General features: G+C 35.9%; 1 pseudogene; it reads left to right on the top strand.

Annotated features, from left to right (window-relative positions):
• Nucleotides 230-1,961, top strand: Gm6767 (predicted gene 6767; annotated as a pseudogene).

The following is an 8,789-nucleotide window of genomic DNA, read 5'->3' as shown; positions in this document are numbered from 1 at the left end:
TCTCAACCAACACAACTCACAACGTTAAGCTATTACAGTGATTTTGCAACAATATAGACAAATTGAAGTGGTGAGCTATAGATAAACACAATAATGAATATTATTCATTTTTGTTTACAAGCTATGAAAAGCTAACAAGCTCCATCAGAGAAAAATTTAAAACTGAAGATTCAAGCTATAAAAGAGAAAAAGGAGCAGTAGAGAAACTACATGCACGATACTGCACTGGCTTTTTCGCAATGGGCTTGCCGTCAGAACGCAGGTGTTGTGAAAGCCACGGCTAATTCAAAGCAAAAATGGGAAAGGAAAAGACTCACATCAACATCGTTGTAATCGGACACGTAGATTCCGGCAAGTCCACCACAACCGGCCACCTGATCTACAAATGTGGTGCAATCGATAAGCGAACCATCGAAAAGTTTGAGAAGGAGGCTGCTGAGATGGGAAAGTGCTCCTTCAAGTATGCCTGGGTCTTAGACAAATTGAAAACTGAGCCTGAGCGTAGTATCACTATTGACATCTCCTGTGGAAATTCAAGGCCAGCAAATACTATGTGACCATCATTGATGCCCTAGGACACGGAGACTTCATCAAAAACATGATTACAGGCACATCCCAGGCAGACTGTGCTTTCCTGATTGTTGCTGCTGGTTGTTGGTGAATTTGAAGCTGGTATCTCCAAGAACGGGCAGACTCGCGAGCATGCTCTTCTGGCTTACACCCTGGGTGTGAAACAGCTGATTGTTGGTATCAACAAAATGGATTCCACCGAGCCACCATACAGTCAGAAGAGATACGAGGAAATCGTTAAGGAAGTCAGCACCTACATTAAGAAAATTGGCTACAACCCTGACACAGTAGCATTTGTGCCAATTTCTGGTTGGAATGGTGACAACATGCTGGAGCCAAGTGCTAATATGCCTTGGTTCAAGGGATGGAAAATCACCCACAAAGATGGCAGTGCCAGTGCACCACACTGCTGGAAGCTTTGAATTGTATCCTACCACCAACTCGTCCAACTGACAAGCCTCTGCGACTACCCCTCCAGGATAAAATTGGAGGCATTGGCACTATCCCTGTGGGCAGAGTGGAGACTGGTGTTCTCAAACCTGGCATGGTGGTTACCTTTGCTCCAGTCAATGTAATAACTGAAGTCAAGTCTGTTGAAATGCACCATGAAGCTTTGAGTGAAGCTCTTCCTGGGGACAATATGGGCTTCAATGTAAAGAACGTGTAGGTCAAAGGTATTAGACAAGGCAATGTTGCTGATGACAGCAAAAACGACCTACCAATGGAAGCAGCTGGCTTCACTGCTCAGGTGATTATCCTGAACCATCCAGGCCAAATCAGTGCTGGCTATGCTCCTGTTCTGGATTGTCACACAGCCCACATAGCATGCAAGTTTGCTGAGCTTAAAGAAAAGATCGATAGTCGTTCTGGTAAGAAGCTGGAAGATGGCCCCAAATTCCTGAAGTCTGGTGATGCAGCCATTGTTGATATGGTCCCTGGCAAGCCCACGTGTGTTGAGAGCTTCTCTGACTATCTGCCACTTGGTCGTTTTGCTGTTCGTGACATGAGGCAGACAGTTGCTGTGGGTGTCATCAAAGCTGTGGACAAGAAGGCTGCTGGAGCTGCCAAAGTCACCAAGTCTGCCTAGAAAACTCAGAAGGCTAAATGAATATTACCCCTAACACCTGCCACCGCAGTCTTAATCAGTGGTGGAAGAACGGACTCAGAACTGTTTGTCTCAATTGGCCATTTAAGTTTAATAGTAAAAGACTGGTTAATGATAACAATGCATTTTAAAACCTTCAGAAGGAAAGAATGTTTTGTGGACCTTGTGTGTGTGTGTGTGTGGCAGTTTTAAGTTATTAGTTTTCAAAATCAGTACTTTTTAATGGAAACAACTTGACCAAAAATCTGTCACAGAATTTTGAGACCATTAAAACAAGTTTAATGAGGGAAAAAAAAAAAAGATACTACACTGTCTCTAAGCAAGGCTGTACATCAAGTGTTACAGTTCCAGACTCCAAAATGTTCTCCATTTTGTACTCCAGGACAAAAAACTCCTATCAGACTTATATGAAGCTAATTATCACCTATGCTAACATCACTTAGTATGATTCTCTGTACATTTATTTGTAGATTTATTGAAGAAATATATCTGATACAATACAGACTCAATTCTTGTGAGTAGCAATAAAGATTAAGTCTATAATATACAATGTATTTATTGAATAAGTTTCTTAAACTATATAAAATGACTAATGATGATTAGGAAACTAAACAGTGATAATAACCTTCAGTAATAGCTGGGCATGGTGCTGCACACCTTTAATCCCAGCACTCAGGAAGCAGAGGCAGGCAGATTTCTGAGTTCAAGGCCAGCCTGGTCTACAAAGTGAGTTCCAGGACAGCTGGAGCTATACAGAGAAACCCTGTCTTAAAAAAACAAACAAACAAACAAACAAACAAACCACCTACAACAACAAACTTCAGTAATAAAAATCTTCTAATTAAAGCAAACCCAGAATCAGATGTGTTGTAACTAAATTCTAGCACACACTTATAGAGAATTTATATAAAAATCTCTCAAGTTCTTCTAATGACCTGAAAAGAATGAAATACTTTAAATTTATATTATGAAGTCAAAATTATTCTGCTGTTACAGCCAAAGACCATACACAAAAGGACAGTGACAGGATAACATTTTTTTTTTTTTTCGAGACAAGGTTTCTCTGTATAGCGCTGGCTGTCCTGGAGCTCACTTTGTAGACCAGGCTGGCCTGGAACTCAGAAATCTGCCTGCCTCTGCCTCCCGAGTGTTGGGATTTGGTGGCGTACGCCTTTAATCCCAGCACTCAGGAGGCAGAGGCAAGGGAGATTTCTGAGTTTGAGGCCAGCCTGGTCTACAAAGTGAGTTCCAGGACACCCAGGGCTATAAAGGATAACATTCTTAATGAACAAATGTGTGAACATTAAAAAATTTTAATAAATCAGACAAAATTGAACAGCCCAGGTAGTATATGTAATATATATTCTATATATGGTAAATAATATGCTATATATGTGGATAAATATATAATATATACTAAATATATTTACTTTTATTATATATTTCATGTTATATGTCATGTTATATGTGATATGTTATAATCATATGTGATATATCATACATAGTATGTCTCATATAACATGATATTATACATCATATAACATATCATATATCATATTATAGATTATATAATCACATAATATTACATATTATATATTATTTATTAAACTAATATTAAATACTATATCATATGTTATACATTCTACATTGATTATATTAAACATTTATTAATGTTATATGCTATGTGTCATGTTTCAAGTGTTATGCGTTATATGCTATATATTAAATGTTGCAATTTATATATTATATATTGTGTGTCATGTGTTATGTGTCATATGTTATATATTCTATATTTTCTATTATATATTCTGTATTGTACATTATTTATTTTGTATTTGTATATTATGTATTATAATTGTATATTATTATTATATAGTGTGTATTATATGCCATGTGTTCCATTTCATATATTAAATATTATCTATTGTGTAGTATTTTATGTGTTATGTATAGTATATGTATACTATATGTTATATGTTGTATATTTTATGTAGTCTGTAGAATTTTTCATGAAATATGTAGTATGTTATAGTAATTTGTTATCATATTTCAGAGGCTAGAAGCAGAAATTATAATTCATAGCTCAGCTCATGAATAAAACATTACATAATACACATTACATATTATGTTATATAATACATAAATATTTATTATATAACATATATTATGCATTATATTATATATTACATAGTACTTATATCACATGTTGTGATATGTAATGTGTGATATGATGTATTATATATATTATATGTCATATATAATATATATGTATAATGAGGTTGTAAACATCATTTTATCAAATACTTTATGAAGATATTATAATAATTTCTTATTATATTTCAGAGGCTAGAAGCAGAAAACATAATTCATAGCTCAGCCCATGAATAAAACATTACAAAAATACTACTTCTTAATGATGACATTATAGGAAAGATAAAGACTAATATCTCTCAGAAACGTAGTTATGATAATGTTCAATAAAATCCAAGAATTTATAAAAACATACTATCTCACTAGTAAATGGGGTTTAAGTATGCAAAACTACTTTAATATTTAAAATTCAACTGCTAAAATCCATTATATCAACAGGTTACAGAAGAAGATTAACATGGTCTGTCAATAAAAGCAGAAAAATCACTGGAAAATAATGTGACACCTTTTAAGACAAAATAAAAAACCTAGCAGTAAAGGGAATCTTCTTCCACTTAATAAAGAATATATGTATAATAAAATGTTAGCATGGCAAGGATGTTCTTGCTCATCACTAGTTTTAAAAGCCATATGAGAAGTTGTAGATGATGAAATAAAACAAAGAAAATAAATGAAAAGTCTATATACATTAGCTAGCAATAATAAAAGCATATTCTTTAGATAGCACAGTCATTGTCTTAGGATTTTCTGCTGTGAACCATGTGACACCATGTGACACCATGTGACACCATGGCCAAGGCAAGCCTTATAAAGGACAACATTTAGTTGGGCTGGCCTATAGGTTCAAAGGTTCAGTCCATCATCATCAATTTGTGAGCAAGGCAGTGTCCAAGCAGGCAATGCTGAGAGTTCTACATCTTTATCTGAAGGCTGCTAGTGGAAGACCGACTTCCAGGTAGCTAGGATGAGGGTTTTAAAGCCCATCCTTAATAGACCACAGAGGCACACCTACTCCAACAGGGCCACACCTTTTAATAGTGCCACTCCCTGGGCTTAGCATATACACACCATCACAATCATTTATGTAAAATATAATAATAAATAATTTTGCTTACTACAACAAAGTTATGTTAATGGGTACAGGACTAGGCTATTAAACATATAGATTATATTTTATAGAGCAGTATGAAAAGGTATAATTTGAATTGAAAGTAAAACATACTTAGTTATAAATGTAACTAATATGTGCAAGGTTTAAATGAGGAAAACACAAATATGATTAAAGATATCAAACAAACTAAATAAGTACAGAGAAAACCCATACACTCATGATGTCACATGTCCCACATTGATCTACAGGTTCAACATATGCTCTGTCAAACCAGTAATCCATTCCATGAATACTGTCCAGCTGATTCTAATGTTATCAAAAGGCAAGACCCAGACAAAATTGAAGAACAAAGCTGGAACATTGACATTAATCAATTTGAAAACATACTAATAAAAGCAATGAGATACTGGTAAAATAAGAGATGAATAGAGTAATAGACCATAATAAAGAGCCCAGAAAAATGCACAAGAATATATTAAGCTTGTCTTTAACAAACTACTAAGAACAATATAATTTAGAAAAGAAAGTCCTTAAAATATGATTCTGAAATTTTACTATAGAAAAATGGTTTCATATTTAAAATTTCATTATTACACATCATTATATAAACAGGGTATAGGAGAACTAACATGATAATATCAATAAAAACAGAAATGTCACTTGACAATAACGTGACATTTAACAAAATCAGTAAATGCAATAAAAAGGAACTTCCTCCAATTCATAAAGAATATTAATAAAAACCCACAATTAACTGCAAGCATTGATTAAAAACTTATTTTCTTGGATGCTAAGCAAACTATGTAAAAAATAAAAACAAATATTTAATCCTACTAAAACAAAATTACATTGGACTAGGCTATTAGGCATCATATACAGAATTTCTAAAATAATCAAAACGGGTTTCAGATACTTCACAAAATTAAGTTAAAGTATATCACAAACTTTAAACAGAAAACTATGAAATTGCTGGGTCTGGAGACTTGGCTCAGCAGTTGAAAGAGAGACTGAGTGCTCCTCCAGAGAAGCTAAGTTCCATTCCCAGAACCCATGTACCTGCTAACCAGCATCTGTAACCCCAGTCTCAGAACATCTGCTGCCTTCTTCTCAGTCCATGAATAATGCACTCACACAGTGCACAGGCATACATACCAAACTCTCACACACATAGGGTAAAGTGAAAATAAGTTGTAAACTGTAAAATTCCTCCTGAGTATGGGAGCAAATAGATGGCATAGTGTTCATAATGGCTTTAGGTATACAACATTAGAAACATGATACATGATATAAATGTCTGTGTTCTGTGAAATAAACCATCCTCAGAGATGTGGCTCTTGCTGGGCTTCTCATGGTCCAGTTATAGCAAGGCAAAACCTGTCACCATTGCTTAGACTCGGCGACTTAAAAACAGAGTTCATAAAAGTAGAGAGGAACGGGCAAGGAGTGCACTAGAAGTTTCTGGTCTAGATTTGGTAAAAGTATCATGTGAATATATAAAACTACTAAGCAATACATTTTCAAAAAGAAAAAATAAATTAAATGTCAAATTCTGAGAAAAAAGTACTTACCAAATTTATAGCTTAAAAGGATTTTTATCCAAAACACATATTAAAATATACCCCAAACAAAGGATTGATAAAAGTGAAAATGCATGTATGACAAAAATCACAAATTAGCTAATAAATTTAGGCAGAAGAGTCAAGAAACCAATATCCTGCATGTATTATAGGGATCCTCACATATTGTATTACACTAATAGGAAAAACATTGAGAGTATTGTATGCTATATAATATTTAATGATTTTTAATGCAAATAATAGATGTAGATGTTAGAATTATTAGCTTGGAAGGAATAGATAAAAGAAAGATACAAGTGAACTATAGTTTCATCTTCCTAAGTTGGTTGTAAACAGATATGACTAAAGGTGGCAAATAAAATAGCAAAATGTGTCATTTGTAGTTAAGACCTAAGAAAGGAAAGAGAACACACTTTCAAAATGTCTATTTATGGACTCTAGGACCAAGACAAAGAACATAGGTCAGATGCAGAATTTAATGATCTTGCAAACAATTTTTTAAAAAAGTAAACAAAGCAAAACTACAATGATAGTAGGTAGATTCAAGTAAATTTTTGTCTAGAAAGTCATTGTCATTTTAGATGTGAGAGGGGTGTGGGGAAAGCTTGGGTAGATCCTGCAGTGCCTGTGCTCCAGGCAGAAAACCTGGCTCATACTCAGGTGCTCAGTGAATGAACCCTGGCCAGCTTCAGTATGGAGAGCATGGCGCTGGTAAACCTTGCCTTTCTCTCCCCTTCCTCTGGCTTGTTAAAACTGTGAGATTACATTCCTAAGTCTAGCCACCAGCATCTATTCACTAATTTGCCCATTTCTTCCTCCGAAGGCTGACTACCAAGGTCCAGCTATCAAATGATTGAAGTCCAGCAATCAAAACTCCCCTTTGGCTCACCTAATTAACATGACCAATCAAATACTACCACTACATTCTAGCTCATTCTAAAATAGGCCTCCCCTTTTCCTCTTCTTAAAACTTTCCCCTGCAAGGTCATTTGCTACTGTTTTTCTTCCTGAGTCTGAAAGCAGCCAGTTTAACTTTTCTTCCCTGCTTAATAAAGGATATCCCTGTGAAAGCAGGCATTTGGGTGTGGTTTATGCCTAATTCAGGTGTCTGAGGGCACCCTTGATGTGAGGGGGTTTTCCTCACATGGACTCCATCTGGTAACAATAGAAACCTTAGTGACCCTGTGGAAGTGGATTATAGGCGAGCAATCCCACAGATCCTTCTAGGCTACAATACAAAGTCTGATGCATTTTATGATGAAAGTGGGAGGAGATGAAGGGATATAAACCAGTGGGAAGATACTCTGCTTTGTGTTTAGAAAGCCAGCTGAGTGAATAGATGGTCTGAAGGGGTAAAAATGAAGAAGAGATACCAGGTTCTTGTAAGGTGTAAACTCTGTATTTATTGAAACTCAACCAAGCATGGTTGCGATGCTTAGTGTTATCCACTTAACAGAATGTAGAATTACTTGGGAAGTTTTATGAGGGATTATCTTGACTATGATCATTAAATGGGAAGATCCAACCACTGTGGGTGGGGCTCCAATCTGAATACATTAGAAAAATAACTCAGCAACAGTATTCATTCATTGTTCTCGGCTTCCAGATTTGTGGCTGGGATGTGACCAGCTGCTTCAAGGTCATGCGTCCTTGATTACAATGCCACGACAGTCTGTATCCATGACCTGTGATCCGGAATAAACCCTCCCTCTCTTATACTGCCTTTGTCAAGGTATTTATCACAGTAACAGGAAATGTAACCAATCTGAGCAGACCTGGAGCAGAGAAGGAGAGGAAATGTGTCTATGACTCCAGATTTGCTCATCCTGAGAGCCTAGGGAATTTGGCTGCTCCCTTGCCTTGCTGGGATGCCAACAGACCCCAGCAGATAGAGTATATAGACTGCCCTAGCATAGATATGACTCGGTGCACGTAGCAACTGATAAGCTCATGTGTCTCCAGGGTAATGATGGCTGGTTTGCATTTATCTAGTAAGGACTTTTACTCGCTAAATCATCTTGCTAGGCTATTGTTGCTGGTGGTGTTGTCGTTGTTGCTGCTGCTGTTATTTTAATTTTATTGGCACTCATACTTATAGAGTGTTGGAATTGTTAAAGACTATGGGGATTTTAAAAGTTGTTAACAAGTGAATTTTCCACCATGACATGGTCATGTGATGAAAGAGACAAAGTAAAATGTCAGTGGCTTAGAAGTAATATTTAACTAGCAAGTTGTCAAGGGTGGCATTTTGATGGCTAGTGTCGCATAACAGAAC

Source organism: Mus musculus, chromosome 16, assembly GCF_000001635.26.
Source record: "Mus musculus strain C57BL/6J chromosome 16, GRCm38.p6 C57BL/6J".
Lineage (NCBI taxonomy): Eukaryota > Metazoa > Chordata > Mammalia > Rodentia > Muridae > Mus > Mus musculus.
The sequence above is the reverse complement of the archived record's forward strand: the minus strand, read 5'-3'. Positions and strand labels throughout refer to the sequence as shown.